General features: G+C 46.5%; 1 pseudogene; it reads right to left on the bottom strand.

The window, feature by feature from the left end:
- Positions 1-8454: 8454 nt before the first annotated feature.
- On the bottom strand, positions 8455-13264 carry LOC112075912 (uncharacterized; annotated as a pseudogene).
- Between the last annotated feature and the right edge of the window lie 4579 nt (positions 13265-17843).

Raw genomic sequence — 17843 nt, 5'->3', positions numbered from 1 at the left:
AAGTTATCTATCCACAGTAAAACGAGTCCTATATCGACATAACTGAAAGGCGCTCAGCAAGGAAGAAGCCACTGATCCAAAACTGCCATGAAAATGCCAGACTATGGGTTGCAACTTCACATGGGGACAAAGATTCATACTTTTTGGAGAAATGTCTCTCTGGTCTGATGACAAAAATAGAACTGTTTGGCCATAATGACATCGTTATGTTTGGAGGAAAAAGGGGGATGCTTGCAAGCCGAAGAACACCATCCCAGCACGTGCGTGGCAGCATCATGTTGTGTGGGGTGCTTTGCTGCAGGAGAGACTGGTACACTTCACAAAATAGATTGCGTTTTGAGGCAAGACAATTATGTGGATATATTGAAGCAACATCTCAAGACATCAGTCAGGAAGTGAAAGCTTGGTCACTTGTCTTCCAAATGGACAATGACCCCAAGCATACTTCCAAAGTTGTGGAAAAATGGCTTAAGGACAACAACGTCAAGGTAATGGAGTGACCATCACAAAGCCCTGACCTCAATCCTATAGAAAAGTTGTGGGCAGAACTGAAAAAGCGTGTGCGAGCAAGGAGGCTACAAACCTGACTCAGTTACACCAGCTCTGTCAGGAGGAATGGGCCAAAATTCACCCAACTTATTTTGGGAAGCTTGTGGAAGGCTACCGGAACGTTTGACCTAAGTTAAACAATTTAAAGCAGTGCAGCCAAATACTAATTGAGTGTATGTAAACTACTGTATGTAAATGTGATGAAATAAATACATTCTGAAATAAATAATTTTCTCTACTATTATTTTGACATTTCAGATTCTTAAAATAAAGTGGTGATCCTAACTGACCTAAGACAGGGAAGTTTACCGGATTTAAATGTCAGGAATTGGCTAAGGTGTATGTAAACTTCCGACTTCAACTGTACCTAGTCAGTTGTACAATTGAATGCCTTCAACTGAAATGTGTCTTCTGCATTTAACCCAACCCTCTGAATCAGGAGAGGTGCGGGGGGCTGCCTTAATCGACATCCACGTCTTCAGCACCCGGGGACAGTGTTGTTAACTGCCTTGCTCAGGGGCAGAACGACAGATTTTTACCTTGTCAGTTTAGGGATTCAATCCAGCATCCTTCTGGTTACTGGCCCAACGATCTAACCACTAGGCTACCTGCACACACGGAACACACTGCTGTCAGTACCAGACCTTAGTTTCCATGACTACCATCAGAGCCTTCAGAAACACCTTAGGTTCTGTAAATCATTCTGTGTTGAAAGCACATCAGTCTGTGTGTCTGTGTGTTTGTCTGTGTGTTTGTCTGTGTGTGTGTGTGATTGTGTCAAGCCTGAGTACCGCTTATTCAAGCAACCAGTCACCATGACCAGACAGTACCTAGAACAAATCTGTGGGCTTCCAGGGAGATCGTACAAGATTGACTTAGAAATTGGACATCTATCCATGTCCTGAGGACGTTTGGGAAATTCCTTCAAATGCCTTCAAAACAGTGAGTTGCAATTACCATCAAGCAGGCCTTGCTAGGGTGCAGCGGGGTGCTGCAATCTCATGACGATCAGAAGTTTGCGTCTTCGATCCCAGTGGTGGACACATTATTTACCAAACCTTAACCCAAACCTTAACCCAAACCTTAACCCAAACCTTAACCCTGACCTTAACTATTCGGAATTAGTCCCTAAACTTAACCCTTGACTTCGAATCTGACATTTGGAGAAATCTGAACGATATACAGTGCAGAAAAATTACAAAAACATTTTGAAAGTTGACGTTGTGTGTCAGGTTTTGGCCAAGAACTGTTCGGGTTTTGGTCACTAGATGTCCCATTGCACCTTTTTTGTACCTTTTGTGTTTCGGCTCTAATTATTGTTTGCACCTGTAGGTCATTCCTTGTTAGTATTTATACCCTGTGTGTTCCTCAGTTCCTGCTCAGTGTTTGTAAGTTAGCACCCAGCCCCAGCCCAAGCCTTGTTTTATTCAGATATTTCTCTTGTTGGATTTTCCAGAGGTTCTCTGGTTTAGTTCTTGTGTATTATTTGAGTAGTTCTTGAGGTTTGTTTTTCCTGCTGTTTTTTACTTTGTAAAAAGCAGGGACTTGTGGGGAGTTTCTTTTGTATTTTGGAGGATTCCATTTTGTGCCTTTTGGCTCTATTTTTGGACATTGTGGATTTAGTTTCTTTGCCTGAAGATTTTTGTTCTTTAATTAACCACCATCTCTAGTACTGCCTGTGTCTGCCTCATCTTTCTGGGTTCTGACGATTATTAGTGACTGGTTTCTCGCACCGGGTCCTGACAGAAACACTGAGCCTTTATAATGAACCCAGAGGCAGCCAGTACCAGGATTTTTTTCCCATGCTGTTCCACCACGAGGGGACTGTCCAACGCCACGAAGGTGCTCTGGTTCAGCAAGAGGCCTTATGGCTAGACATTCTCAACTTCTGTCAGAGATGCTGACTTCATAAAGCAGATTTCGGATCGACTTTCCCCCGCAACCGCTTCTGCTCCAGTTCAGTCCAGTTCAAGTGCCCCTGGCAGTTAACCCCCTGGCTGAACCTGTCTGCCGCCTCCCCAACGGTTCTCAGGGGATCCGAGGTGTTTGAAGGGGTTTTTCACCCAATGTTCTCTTCTCTTGAGCTGCAACCATCGTCGTTTCCCACCGACCGCTTCCAAGATAGCATATATCATCACCCCGCTGTCGGAAAAGGCCCTAGCCTGGGCTACTGCTGTGTGGGATGCCCCAAAGTCCCGCTTGCCAGCTACTCTACCTTTGCTGAAGAATTTAATGCGAGTGTTTCAAGGTCCCCTACCAACGGCCCTGACTCAGCCAACAGCTCCTGACTCTCCGCCAAGGTCGGCGCGCGTGACGGACTATCATCCAGTTCCGCACTGTGAGCAGCACAAGTGGCTGGAACGACGAGGCGCTCACAGTGTGTTTTTTGAAGGTCTTTCTGATACCATCCAAGCATTGAACTGGCCACTCGGGAACCACCGGACAACCTCGAGTCCCTTTTCAAGTTTGGCTTCACGCATAGACCAGCGTCTGAGAGAGAGAGAACTCAACCGTAGACCGCTCACCCTAGCTCCTATCGGTTCCAGCTCCGAGTCTCCACCTTTATCCTCGCTGGCTCCACCAGAACCCATGCAGGTTGGACGCATCTCCCAGGCTGAGAGAGACCGCGGATGAGGAGCGATGCTGTCTATATTGCGGCAACCGGGCCATTTCCGCTCCACGTGTCCGGGCTCCAGGGAAACGCACTCTTCCGTGCAGGCCTGGGAGGACTGTACGGGAAACATAACCTCCTCCCATCCATCCAACTCCCGCCTGCTCATCAGTTACCCTTCCTGGGACGACCACGAGTTTTCTCTTCAAGCCTTGGTAGACTCTGGAGCCGCAGGTAACTTCATGGATGGGTCTGGGCGAAAAGAGAATGGCGTTCCTTCTGAACCTCTGAGTGACCCTAAGGGTTACTACGTGGATAGAAGCCCCTTGGGATCTGGACTTTACTCGTGCCACTACCCCCTTGCGACTTTCAGTTTCCCAACACCAGGAAGTGATGAACTTCATCTGATCTCCTGTTCCGAGTTCCCTCTCGTCCTTGGTTATCCCTGGCTTCACAGCCATTAACCTCACATCGACTGGTCTGTTGGCACTAAAGCAGTGGGGGTCCTACGTGCCAAGCCACTTGTACTTTCCCGAGTTCCCGAGTTCTTCCTTCCGAGCCTAGAATCCATCGACCTGTCCGAGTTCCCCGATGGAATTACCGCGTCAACTGCGTATTTAGGCAAAACGAGGGCCACACCGAAATCTACCACCATAGACTTACGATTGCACCATCGACTGTTTGCCGGGGACCTGCCTCCCGGGGTCGATCTTTTCCCTTTCTCCTCCCGTAACTGAGCTTGCTATGGATACTCTAACATCAAGGACGCCTCTGGCAGCAGGCCCATGTCGTCCATCTTACCTCGATCCGGGTGGGAGCAGGGTTTTTTTTGTGGCCAAGAAAGACGGTGGATACGCCTTGATCGGACTCCGGGAACTCAATGCCATAACCGTCGTAACCGCTTAACCCGCTACCCCTTATGGCCACAGCTTTGAGCTGCCTCCAGGAAGCAGTTTGTCTCACTAGGCTGACCTAGCGGAACGCCATTACCATCTTGTGCGGAATCAAACCGGGGAACGAGTGGAAGACCGCTTTCAACAAACGCCTACTAGGTCACTACGAATACGTTCGGTGATGCCCTTCGCGGCCTGACCAACGCTCCGCTGTGTTCCAAGCGCTCCATAAACGATGTTGCCTAGGGATATGCTTAACATTCTTCGTGTTTGTTTCTTGGATGACATCCTCAATCTTTTCGAGCTCCCTTTCAAGAAACACTAAGCATGTCGACAAGTGCTCAAACGCCTCTAGAGCACATTTGTACGTTAGCCGGAGAAGTTTTGAATTCCATCCTCTCGGAGTACAATTCCTGGGATTTATAATGTGACCGTCGAGGTCCAGATGGACCCCAAGAAGGTAGGGCAGGTAGCGGATGGCCACCCCAAGTCCCGTAAGGAAGTTCAGCGTTCCTGAGGCTTCACTCAACTTTACCGCAAGTTCATCAAGAACGTTCAGCTCGTTTGGCAGCCCACTCTCTCAGCTGTACAAGGGTGGCAACACAAGGTTTCTGTGGGGAAGAGAAGCTGAGACGGCTTCCAAGGACTCAAGCAGCGCATCCCTCTGCTCCCATCCTGACACTACCAACGGCGATGAATTTTGTGGTGGAGGTAGACCCAATCAGAGGTTGGGGTTGGAGCTGTCGTCTCAAGGGTTGAGACAAAAGGCTTTCCTTGCGCCTTCTCTCTCACGGCTTACCCCGGCGAAGAGGAAATTACGATTGTGAGGGATCGTGAACTCCTAGCGGGTTTAAGATGGGCATGAAGGAATGGAGACACTAGCATCGAGGGGGCTTCTCAACCGTTTCAAGGTGCTTACGGACCACAAAAATTCTGGAGTATATCAGCAGGCGAAGCGGTTGAACTCCAGAACAGCTCGATGGTCTCTTTTCTTCAGCCGATTTCAGTTATCCTGCACCTATAGACCGGGGTCGAAGAATCTCAAACGGACGCCTTGTCACGAATCTACTCCCTGCCATTTCGAAGAAGATACTGACATGACTGTCCTTTCTACGCCGCTAAGATGTGGCTCCGAATCTCGTGGCAAGTGGAGATACGTGAACAAGCTTCAAGCCAAATCGAACCGGGGCCCTGGAGGAGGTCCTGCTAATTCGGTTTGTTATGTTCCTAAGGCAGCAAGGTACAAGTCCTTCTTTGGGGACTCCTCTCGCCTCACCTGTCACCCGGGCGTAGGTCGCAGCCTTGGGTTCATCCAGCGTAAGTTCTGGTGGCCCACCATAAAAGAAGATGTTGCATCTTCGTCAGCCTGTTCCGGTGCTGCAGGGCAAATCTTTCACTCCGCCCTCAAGGACTCCTTCCAACCCTCTATCTATTCCCCACGACCTGGTGCCATATCGGCGTTGGACTTTAATTACTCTCTTCTCCGATCCCATGGTATATACTACACACCTAGGTCATCATCGAACAGGTTTCTAAGGCGTGCCAGGTTTGTTCCCTTGACCAAATTACTTCTGCCAGTGAAACAGGCTTTGGAGTGTGATTAACCAGTGTTTCGAGTCTTTGGGATTCCCGCAAGATATTGGTTTTCCGGACAGAGTCCCCAGTCGCCTCAAGGTTTGAAAGGCCTTCTGCCAACTACGTAGGGCATGGCCGGGGACGGCCACGTTTATTTACAGGGTACCATATCCGGAGTCCAAGGCCAAAACTGCAGGATGAATAGGAGCTGGAACCACCCTCAGATGCATTAGGTTTTCACAACCCGTCACATGGTCATCAATTCATTGTTTGGGCCGGTAGCGCACAACACCTTGTGTCTCCTCTCCACTGGTATATCCCGCATGATGTCAGTTTGCTAATGCGCTCTATTTGTTCCCGGACCAGGAGCAGGAAGTCAGAGTGCCTTCAGCCTCGAGGGTTCATCAGTGCTGTCGGCTTACGTGGAAGAAGGCACGTCTTATATCTTTCTTGCGGTCCTTCAGCAGTACCAACGACAAGCCAACAGACGTCGCCGTCCGGTCCTACCCTGTACCCCGCCAGACGAGTATGGCTCTCAATAAGAATTTACCACTACGGGTGAGTCTCGCAGCTTGTTTCCCAAGGGTTCATCGGTCCTTTAAAGATTGCAGGGAGTCAATCCCGTTACTTTTTTTGCCTGCACATACCCAGATCCCTTAGATAACCAATTTACATTTCTTTTATTAAAACCTGTTGTTTTTTCTCCCCTTATCCCGCAGGCAGGACCTCCCCCTCCGCCCCGTGTCATCGCGCTGGCCATCGCTTATACGTCACCGGATACTGATTCCCCGCGCGGGTGCAGCGGTCCTTGCAGTATCTGGTGGACTGGGAAGGCTACGGTCCCGAGAGGAGCGCTCCTAGGTTCTGCAAGGGACATACTGGACCCTGACCTATTCGTCAGTGCAGGACCCATTCCACCCTGAGAAGGCTAGATAGGAACGTCAGGAGCCGTTCCTAGGGGGGGATTTGTCAGGTTTTGGCCAAGACTGTTCGCGTTTTGGTCACTAGATGTCCCATGTGCACCTTTTTTTTGTACCTTTTTGTTTTTCTTGCTCTAATTATTGTTTTGCACCTGATAGGTCATTCCCTTGTTAGTAATTTTCCCTGTGTGTTCCTCAAGTTCCTTGCTCAGTGTTTGTAAGTTAAGCACCGCCCAGCCCAAGCCATTGTTTTATTACAGATATTTCTCTAATGTTGGATTTTCCGAGTTCTCTGGTTTAAGTTCTTGTGTATTATTTGAGATAGTTTTTGAGTTTGTTTTTCCCTGCTGTTTTTTAACCACTTTGTGGAGTTCTTTTGTATTTTGGGAGGATTTCCATTTGTGCCTTTTGGCTCTATCTTTTGGAACATTGTGGATATAGTTCTTTGCCTGAAGATTTTGTTCTTTAATTAACCACCATCTCTATACTGCTAGTGTCTGCCGCTCATCTTCTGGGTTCTGACGATTTATTAGTTGACGTGTGTCTCGCACCGGGGTCCTGACAGTTTGGATTCAACTTAAAAATAAATGTTTTGGAAATGTGGATAAACGTCTAATTCTGCAGGGAGACTGTGAGAGCTTTGTTGAGCCACCATTCAGATTATGTTTCTGTCTTCCATGCGCACCGACACACGCACACACACACACACACACACACAGATTTTGGCAAAATCCTAATGAGAAGGGGTCTGGCTGTCTGGATGTGCTTCAGTAACCTGTATCTTCTCAGTTAGTTGTTATCATTCTCATACACATTGTTTGAGTGAGAAACCTCTGGAATAATGTTGTGTTGCACCAGATTCCCAGTTAGAGTGCTCTCTCCTCTCCGGTTGCTCGCGGGGGCTGAGGGGGGCTTTTCTGGACCCACGCTCAGCTCTGTCACACCTTGGTCAGAAATCCCTGCAACAACCCACTGAGGTATTGGGTCTTTCTTGAGTCCTACTGTTTTGAAGAGACTACTGGCCATCAAAATTTACACTAATCATCTCCTTCAACGAATTACAAGATAATGGATCACTAAGCAATTTATAGCCACAGTGCCTAAACAGACAAAAACTGTGTGTGTCATGTGTGTGCACGCGCGTGTGTCTGTATGTGCGCCGCATGTGTGACTTGCCTTCATAAGCACCCAAACAAATCACTTGTTCCCCTTGCATCACTAATCTCCTGGATTCACTTGTCTCCTGGCATCACTGTCTCCTAGGCATCACGTTCTCCTGGCATCATGTCTCCCTTGCATTCACTGTCCCTAGCGCAGTCAACGGTCTCTTGGCATCACCCTTTATCGCATTTGGATTAAATTGATTAGTTCTGATTACTTTTGTTAGGGCTTATAAGTTCTATGATATTTTCAGTTCAGATTGATCATTCATAGAGGAGAGGACACCAGTTGTGAACATCACTATATAATCATGTTATATACGTCTGTTTAGAGGTTAGGGTGAGAATGTCCTTCAGCAGCACACAAGCTAGACAGAGAACATGTTTATTTGCAATTCAAAACAAACAGAATGATAGAGAAGGCAATGTTGAGCATACATGGAGGAATCCAGGATCCTTAGTACAGCTGTGGTGTGTTATGTTGATGTCCGCTGTGTGTGTGTGCCGCGTTCTGTAATTTGCAAGTGAGCAGCAGACTGGGGCTGAATGTGTTGGAGAGGAGTGCAAGCTGTGTGTAGGTTGTGTGGTGAGGAGGGAGTGGGCTGTTCCAGGTGGTTTCCATGGGGACAGGCTTGAGGGCGGAATGGAGGGCTGCTTCTTTCTTGCACTTGGTTGTTCAGTATTCTCTAGGGATGTTTTTACTGTTCCTGAGCAGTGTTAGACACACATGGAGAGAGACAGGAAGCTTAATGACTACCGCCACTCCTGCTGCTCTCCTCTTCCTCATCCTCTTCTCTTCTCCTCATCTTCTCTCTTCTCTCTCATCATCTCTCCTCATCCTCTCTCCTCATTTTCTTTCTCCTCTCCTCATTCCTCTTCTCTCTCGTCTTCCATCTCGTCTCCTCATCCTTCTCCTCATCTTCTTCTCACCACTCCTACACCTCATCCTCTCCTCCTCATCCTCTCTCCTCTCACTCATCATTCTCTCTCTCCTCTTCCTCTCTCCTCTCCTCATTTCTTTTTCTCTCGCCTCTCCTCGGTCCTCTCTCCTCATCCTCATCCTTCCCTTGCATCCCTCCTTTCCTCGTCCAATCTTCTCTCCTCTCCTCACCTCATCCTATCTCCTCTCCTTCTCTCTTCTCTCCTCTCATCCTCTCCTTTTCCTTTCTCATCCTCTTCTCATTTTTCTCTCTCCTATCAATCCTCTCTCCTCTCCTATCCTCTTCTTCCTCTCTTCTTCTCTCTCCTCATGCCTCTCTCCTCATCCTCTGCTCCTCATCCTCTTTCTCTCACATCTTCCTCCTCTCCTTCACTCATCCTATCTCTCTCTTCTCTCTCCTCTCCTCTCTCCTCTCTCTCTCTCTTCTTCATCATTCTTCTCTCTCCTATCATCCTCTCTCCTCTCCTCTCCTCTCTCCTCTCACTCGATTTCTTCTTCTCTCATCCTCAAATCCTCTCTCCTCACCTCTCACTCTCTCGTCTTCTTCCTCATCCTCTCTTCCTCCATCCTTCTCCTCGTCTCTCTCTTTCCTCTCTCCTGCGCCCTCTCTTCTCTCTCCTCTCCATCTTCTTCTCTCTCCTCTCCTCTCTCCTCATCTGTGCTCTCTCCTCATCTCATCATTCTTCTCTCTCCTCCTCCTCATCTTCTCTCTCATCTCCATTCTTCTTCTCTTCTCCTTTCCTCATCCTCTTCCTCATCTTCTTCTCTCCGATTCTCATCATTCACTCTTCTTCTCTCTCCTCATCATCTTCCTTCCTCATCTTCTCTTCCTCACCTCTTCTCATCCTTCTCCACTATCTTCTTCTTCTTTTCCTCATCTCTTTCCTCTCTGCATCATCTTCTCTCTCCTCTATCGCTTCATTTTTATACTTCCCTTCCTTTCTTGTGTTGTTATCTCACGAGCAAGGCCTACTAGCAGTAGTAACTCATATGAGGATGGTTTCCTGGAACGCTCCATTACATTTAAAGGTTGATGTAGGTGTATTTGTCAGTTTACTATCATGTTAGTGAGTATGTAGGTAATTGTCAGTTTACCATCAGTTTAGTGAGTGATTGTATGTATTGTCAGTTTACCATCATGTGTAGTGAGTGATGTAGCTGTATTGTCAGTTTACCATCATGTGTGATGTAGATGTATTGTCAGTTTCCACATGTGATGAGGGATGTAGTTGTAATTGTCGTTTTACCATCATGTGTAGTTAGTGAAGGGATGTAGTGTTTGTCCAGTTTACAATTCATGTGTGTGTAGTGAGTGATGTTAGTGTATTGTCAGTTTACAATCATTGTGATAGTGTAGATGAGTGATGTAGTTGTTATTTGGTCAGATTTACCATCATGTTGATGATGTAAGTGTATTGCTCAGTTACCATCATGTGTAGTTAGTGAGATCTCTCTTCTTGTGTGAATGCCTTCAACTGAAATGTGTCTTCTGCATTTAACCCAACCCCTCTGAATCAGAGAGGTGCGGGGGGCTGCCTTAATCGACATCCACGTCTTCAGCACCCGGGGAACAGTGTGTTAACTGCCTTGCTCAGGGCAGAACGACAGATTTTTACCTTGTCAGTTTAGGGATTCAATCCAGCATCCTTCTGGTTACTGGCCCAACGATCTAACCACTAGGCTACCTGCACACACGGACACACTGCTGTCAGGTACCAGACCTTAGTTTCCATGACTACCATCAGAGCCTTCAGAAACACCTTAGGTTCCTGTAAATCATTCTGTGTTGAAAGCACATCAGTCTGTGTGTCTGTGTGTTTGTCTGTGTGTTTGTCTGTGTGTGTGTGTGATTGTGTCAAGCCTGAGTACCGCTTATTCAAGCAACCAGTCACCATGACCAGACAGTACCTAGAACAAATCTGTGGCTTTTCCAGGGAGATCGTACAAGATTGACTTAGAAATTGGACATCTATCCATGTCCTGAGGACGTTGGGAAATTCCTTCAAATGCCTTCAAAACAGTGAGTGCAATTACCATCAAGCAGGCTTTGCTAGGGTGCAGCGGGTGGCTGCAATCTCATGACGATCAGAAGTTTGCGTCTTCGATCCCAGTGGTGGACACATTATTTACCAAACCTTAACCCAAACCTTAACCCAAACCTTAACCCAAACCTTAACCCTGACCTTAACTATTCGGAATTAGTCCCTAAACTTAACCCTTGACTTCGAAATCTGACATTTGGAGAAATGGAACGATACAGTGCAGAAAAATTACAAAAACATTTTGAAAGTTGACGTTTGTGTCAGGTTTTGGCCAAGACTGTTCGGGTTTTGGTCACTAGATGTCCCCATTGCACCTTTTTTGTACCTTTTGTTTTTCTTGCTCTAATTATTGTTTGCACCTGTAGGTCATTCCCTTGTTAGTATTTATACCCTGTGTGTTCCTCAGTTCCTTGCTCAGTGTTTGTAAGTTAGCACCCAGCCCCAGCCCAAGCCTTGTTTTATTCAGATATTTCTCTTGTTGGATTTTCCAGAGGTTCTCTGGTTTAGTTCTTGTGTATTATTTGAGTAGTCTTTTGAGGTTTGTTTTTCCCTGCTGTTTTTTACCACTTTGTGGAGTTTCTTTTGTATTTTGGAGGATTTCCATTTTGTGCCTTTTGGCTCTATTTTTGGACATTGTGGATTTAGTTTCTTTGCCTGAAGATTTTGTTCTTTAATTAAACCACCATCTCTAGTACTGCTGTGTCTGCCTCATCTTCTGGGTTCTGACGATTATTAGTGACTGTTTCTCGCACCGGGTCCTGACAGTTTGGATCAACTTAAAAATAAATTGTTTTGAGAAATGTGGATAAAACGTCTAATTCTGCAGGGAGACTGTGAGAGCTTGTTGAGCCACCACTTCAGTTATGTTCTGTCTCCATGCGCACACACACACGCACACACACACACACACACACACAGATTCTGGCAAAATCCTATGAGAAAGGGTCTGGCTGTCTGGATGTGCTTCAGTACCTGTATCTCTCAGTTAGTTGTTATCTTCTCATACACATTGATTTGGTTGAGAAACCTCTGGAATAATGTGTGTTGTTGCACCAGATGTTCCCAGTAGAGCTGCTCTCTCCTCTCCGGTGCTCGCGGGGCTGAGGGGGGCTTATCTGGCCCAACACGCTCAGCTCTGTCACACCTGGGTCAGAATCCCTGCAACAACCCACTGAGGTTTTGGGTCTTTCTGAGTCCTACTGTTTTAGAAAGAGACTACTGGCCTCAAATATACACTATCTCTCCTTCACGAATTACAAGATAATGGATCACTAAGCAATTATAGCACCAGTGCCTAAACAGACAAAAACTGTGTGTGTGCATGTGTGTGCACGCGCGTGTGTCTGTATGTGCGCGCATGTGTGCTTGCTCATAAGCACCCAAACAAATCACTGTCCCCTTGCATCACTATCTCCTGGCATCACTGTCTCCTGGCATCACTGTCTCCTGGCATCACTGTCTCCTGGCATCACTGTCTCCTGGCATCACTGTCCCCTGGCATCACTGTCTCTTGGCATCACCTTTATCGCTTTGGATTAAATTGATTAGTTCTGATTACTTTTGATTATGTCTTATAAGTTCTACTGATATTTTCAGTTCAGTGATCATCATAAGAGGAGAGGACACCAGTGTGACATCACTATATACATCATGTATATACGTCTGGTTTAGAGGTTAGGGGGAGAATGTCCTTCAGCAGCACACAGAGCTGGACAGAGAACATGTTTATTGTTTCAATTCAAAACAAACAGAATGATAGAGAAGGCAATGTGAGCTACATGGAGGAATCCAGGCATCCTAGTACAAGCTGTGGTGTGTATGTGATGTCCGCTGTGTGTGTGTGCGCGTTCTGTAATTGCAAGTGAAGCAGCAGACTGCTGAATGTGTTGGAGAGGAGGCAAGCTGTGTGTAGGTGTGTGGTGAGGAGGGGAGCTGGGCTGTTCCAGGTGGTTTCCATGGGGACAGGTTGAGGGCGGAATGGAGGCCTGCTTCTTTCTTGCACTCTGTTGTTCAGTATTCTCTAGGGAATGTTCTACTGTTCCCTGAGCATGTTAGACACACATGGAGAGAGACAGGAAGCTTAAACTGACTACCTGCACTCCTCTGCTCATCCTCTCTCCTCATCCTCTTCTCTCTCCTCATCTTCTCTCTTCTCTCTCATCATCTCTCCTCATCCTCTCTCCTCATCTTCTTCTCTCCTCTCCTCATCCTCTTCTCTCTCGTCTCCTCTCGTCTCCTCATCCTCTCTCCTCATCTTCTTCTCACCCTCCTCACCTCATCCTCTCTCCTCATCCTCTCTCCTCTCCTCATCTTCTCTCTCTCCTCTCCTCTCTCCTCTCTCCCTCTCTTGTCTCTGCTTTGTCACTCTCTCCTCTCTCTTTCCTTCGCTTCTCTCTCCCTTCTCTTTCTCCTCTTCTCTCTTTCCTCTCTACTCTCTCTCTCTCTCTCTCTCTCCTCTCTCTCTCTTTCTCGTTGCCTAACCAGTGTTGGGTCTGTGCACTCCTTGGAACAGTCTACTACTGGAGTTCTGTAAATGCTGTAGCAGTCTAAAATGGCATAACGGGGCTTTCTCATGGTCTCTCTCTCTCTCTCTCCTTTTTCTCTCCCCCGATCTCCTATCCTTTTTGTGTACATTTGTTTGAAGTGTTTTTTTTTTTCTTTTTCCTGCCGTTGTTGGTGATATTTTATAAATGATATTCTTTAGGTTCTTGACCTCAGAATGTGTTGCAATGAAGGGTGTTTGATTTGCAGTAGAAAGCGCTAAGTGGTTCTTTTTAACACTGGTGGATACACACACACACACACACAACACCACACACAACACACACACACAGCCACACACCACAACACACACACACCACACACACAACACACACACACACACACACACCACACCACACCACACACACACCACAACACCATTCACACCAACACACACACACACTCACACATCACACACCACTGTACTTAATGTCATCTGGTCCGTACAAGTTCTGTAATGTCTGTTATGTTTACTTCCATGTTCCTGTCTCTTTGTGTGTGAGGGTTAGGGGGTCTCACATAAAACTAAGTTGCATGTATGCTTTGTAGGAGCTAAAGTCTCTGTGTATCCCAGACAGTAACAATCTAGAAACCCCCCAGAAACAGGGCTCTTACAATAATTTCAGAATAGACCTGGGCTGACTCAATCCCTGGCCTGACTCCATCCTCGCCTGGCCTTGACTCCACTGTGGCCTGCGTGTTTAGAGTCACCTCGCTCCTGAACACTCTCTCTTCTCTCTCTTCTCTCTTGCTCTCTCTCTCTCTCTCTCTCTTTCTCTCTCTGCTCTTCTCTGTCTCTGTCTCTCGTTCTCTTGTCCTCTGTCCTCTGTCTTCTGTCTCTGTCTTGTCTCTGTTCTGTCTTTCTGTCTCTGTCTCTGTCGTCTGCTCGTTTTTCTCTCTCTCTCTCTCGTCTTCTCTCTCTCTCTCTCTCTCGTTGGTGCTAGCGGCCAGTCAGACACACCGCCTGCTGGCTCCTGCCCTCAGCCTGTGTCGCCTGTCTCTCTCTCTTAGGGGCAGTGGCACAAGCCCGATGCAACATCCAAGGCATGTCCCGACGGCACTCCTCAGTGCCCGATCTGGCACTCACTCACGGAGACATGGTCATGGTAAACAACTTTGTTTGGATAATGTTGGATAACGCCATAGTAGGGATAGGGTGCTATTTGGAACACAACCTGATGACGTGCTCGCTGTTTCCTCTTGGTTAACCGTATCTCTATCTGACATAGGAGAACTGATGACCTGCTACATGTGTTCTCTCTGTTAATGCCTTCCAACCTGAGAGAGAGAGCGAGAGGAGAGAGAGAGGAGAGAGGGAAGGAGGGAGAGAGAAAGGGCGAGGAGAGAGAGAGAGGAGAGGAGAGGGAGAGGGAGAGAGGGGAGAGGGAGAGAGAGAGAGAGAGAGAGAGAGAGAGAGAGAAGAGAGAGAGAGAGAGAGAGAGAGAGAGAGAGAGAAGAGAGAGAGAGAGAGAGAGAGAGAGAGCGAGAGAGAGAGAGAGAGAGAGAGAGAGAGAGAGAGAGAGAGACGAGGCTGGCTCATTCACTTCCACTCTCCACTCCCGCTGGTCTATAGTCATACCAAGGGGTTGTGTGTGTGTGTGTACACGTGCGCATGCATGCCTGAGTATATAGTTGAATCTAAAACCCTCCTTCCTCATGCTCCTGGTGAAATCCTCCATGTATTTTGCTAATCACGTTCTTTTTTAAATATGTCGTGTGTTAAATTGCTCAAAAACACCAAAATCTAAATTCCACCTCTCCCCCCATTAGCTGTCCCCGGGATCCAGAGATGACGATGGGGTTTGAACAGTGGCCCGTCAGTGAGAAGCTGGGCGATCGCAGTTCTCTGTTGGTTTACAGCTTCCCTAGGACTCACTCTGCAACCGTTAGATCTCAGGTATCAGCTCTGTGTGTCTCAGTCGTAGAGCCGGATATCCGCTTGATTCTTCGCTGCTGAGGACACTTTTGCGAAATTTTATGCAAAATTATAAGTTGGATAAAAGTGACTGGTAAAATGGCATATATTGTTACATGATTAATTATTTATGAAGGGCCAGGAGCTCCGCAAGGACTTCTGCTGGGACGTCTGACCCTTCGGTCAAGATCTACTGCATGCCTGACAAGAAGCACAGGTGGAGACGAAGATTCAAGAGGAAGTAACCTCAACCCTCACTGGAACGAGACTTCCTTGTCGAGGTACACGTGGGAATTTACATGCTCTCCTCAATTGTTCTCCTCAATGCTCCAGTCTCTCAACTGTTCTCCTCAGATACTCTCCTAATCTCTCTCCAATGTTCCTCCTCAATGCGTCCCCTCAATCTTCTCGCGTCACCTCCCCTAGGCCTCATACTCTCCTCAATGCCTCTCCTCCTCAATGGCTCCTCTCATGTTTTTCCCTCAATGTTTCTCCTCAATGTTCTCCTCAAGTACTCCTCCTCAATGTTCTCCTCAAGGTTCTCCTCAATGTTCTCTCAATTCTCCGTCAAATGCTCTCCTCAATGCCTCTCCTGAAAGATGTTCTCCTCGATGTTCTCTCAATGATCTCTCAAGTACTCTCCTCAATACTCTCCTCAATGTCTCCGTTCTCCTCAATGCCTACGTTGCTCTAAACCTCTCAATCTCTCATGCTCTCAATTCTCCTCAATGCTCTCAATACTTCTCTGTCTCCTCAATACTCTCCTCAATGCTCTCCTCAATACTCTCCTCAATGTTCTCCTCAATACTCTCCTCAATGCTCTCCTCAATGCTCTCCTCAATGCTCTCCTCGATGCTCCCCTCAATGTTCTCCTCAATGTATTTGTTTTATTTTATGCAGTGTACACTCATCCGGCAGAAGAAGTCACAGTCATATGGGTCGAAATGAATTAAGGTTGAGCGTTAGGTTAAGGTTAGCTTTAGGAAATAGGGTTAGGTTAAGGTTAGCTTTAGGAACGAGGGTTAGGTTAAGGTTAGGTTTAGGAACGAGGGTTAGGTTAAGGTTAGGTTTAGGAATGAGAGTTAGGTTAAGGTTAGGTTTAGGAATGATGGTTAGGTTAAGGTTAGGTTTAGGAATGGGGGTTAGGTTAAGGTTAGGTTTAGGTTTAGGAATGAGGTTTAGGTTAAGGTTAGGTTTAGTAATGAGGGTTAGGTTAAAATTAGGTTTAGGAACAAATGTTACATTTAGGTTAAGGAACAAGGGTTAGGTTAAGGTTAGGTTTAGGGACTAGGGTTAGGTTAAGGTTGGGTTAAAGTTAGGTTTAGGAACGAGGGTTAGGTTTAGGAACAAAGGTTAAAGTTAGATTTAGGAACAAGGTTAAATATGTAACTTCAATATGTAACTTTTTGGGCGACCTGACCAAATTCACATAGAACTGTGAGTTATAGATCTGTCATTCTCATTGAAAGCCAGTCTAAGAAGCAGTAGATCTGTTCTATTTGCGCTATTTCTATGCTTCCCGTTCTTATTTTAGATTATGATCAAGCTTTTATTATATATTTCACAGCGGTTTAGATGGAACAGGGATTGGCTACAATATCCTTCCTTGTTTTGTCACATAAACTGAAATTAGGCAAACAATTAGAATTTTAGCAACCAGGAAATGGTGGAGCAATTTCTGCATAGTGCAGATTTAATTTTAGGGTTAATGTTTTGGAACGAGGGTTAGGTTAAGGTTAGGTATCGTTTCAGTATAGGGTTAGGGTTATAGGGTGTGTCCCCCGCGGGACGGTTGAGCTAACTTGCGCTAATGCGTTTAGCATGACGTTTTAAGTTATTAGAACAATTCCCAGGACATAGACATATCTGATATGGGCAGAAAGCTTAAATTCTTGTTACTCTAACTGCACTGTCCAATTTACAGTAGCTATTACAGTGAAAATTACCATGCTATTGTTTGAGGAGAGTGCACAGTTATGTACTTGAAAATGTATAAATAAACCAATTAGGCACATTTGGGCAGTATTGATAAAACATTTTGAACAGTAATGCAATGGTTAATTGGATCAGTCTACAACTTTGCACATACACTGCTGCCATCTAGTGGCCAAAATCGAAAGTGTGCCTAAACTGCAATAATACATTGTGGCCTTTCTCTTGCATTTCAAAAGATGAAATGCTTTCTTTGTATTATCTTTTACCAGATCTAATGTGTTATATTCTCCTTCATTAATTTCACATTTCCACAAACTTCAACGTGTTTCCTTTTTCAAATGGTTATCAAGAATATGCATATCCTTGCTTCAGGTCCTGAGCTACAGGCAGTTAGATTTGGGAATGTAATTTTAGGCGAAAATTGAAAAAAGGGTCTGATACTTTTTAACCTTTTCTCTGTGTCTGTTTCACTCTCTCTCCCCTCCCCTCTCCCTCCCTCCCTATCTCCCTTTCTCCCCCCTTCCCTCCCTCCAGGTTTCCCATACGAGAAAGTGAGGGAGAGGACTCTGTACCTGCAGGTGTTGGACTTTGACCGGTTCAGTCGTAACGACCCCATCGGGGAGGTTTCCATCCCTCTCAACAAGCTCAGTGACCTGGGACACATGCAGACCTTCTGGAAGGAACTCAAGCCATGCATGGATGGAGCTGTAAGGCTGGAGAGGGGGAGGGAGAGGGGAGGAGGAGGGGAGGAGGAGGGGAGGA

Source organism: Salvelinus sp. IW2-2015, unplaced genomic scaffold, assembly GCF_002910315.2.
Source record: "Salvelinus sp. IW2-2015 unplaced genomic scaffold, ASM291031v2 Un_scaffold3463, whole genome shotgun sequence".
Lineage (NCBI taxonomy): Eukaryota > Metazoa > Chordata > Actinopteri > Salmoniformes > Salmonidae > Salvelinus > Salvelinus sp. IW2-2015.
Note: the sequence above shows the minus strand (reverse complement) of the source record. Positions and strands in the feature narration are given on the sequence as shown.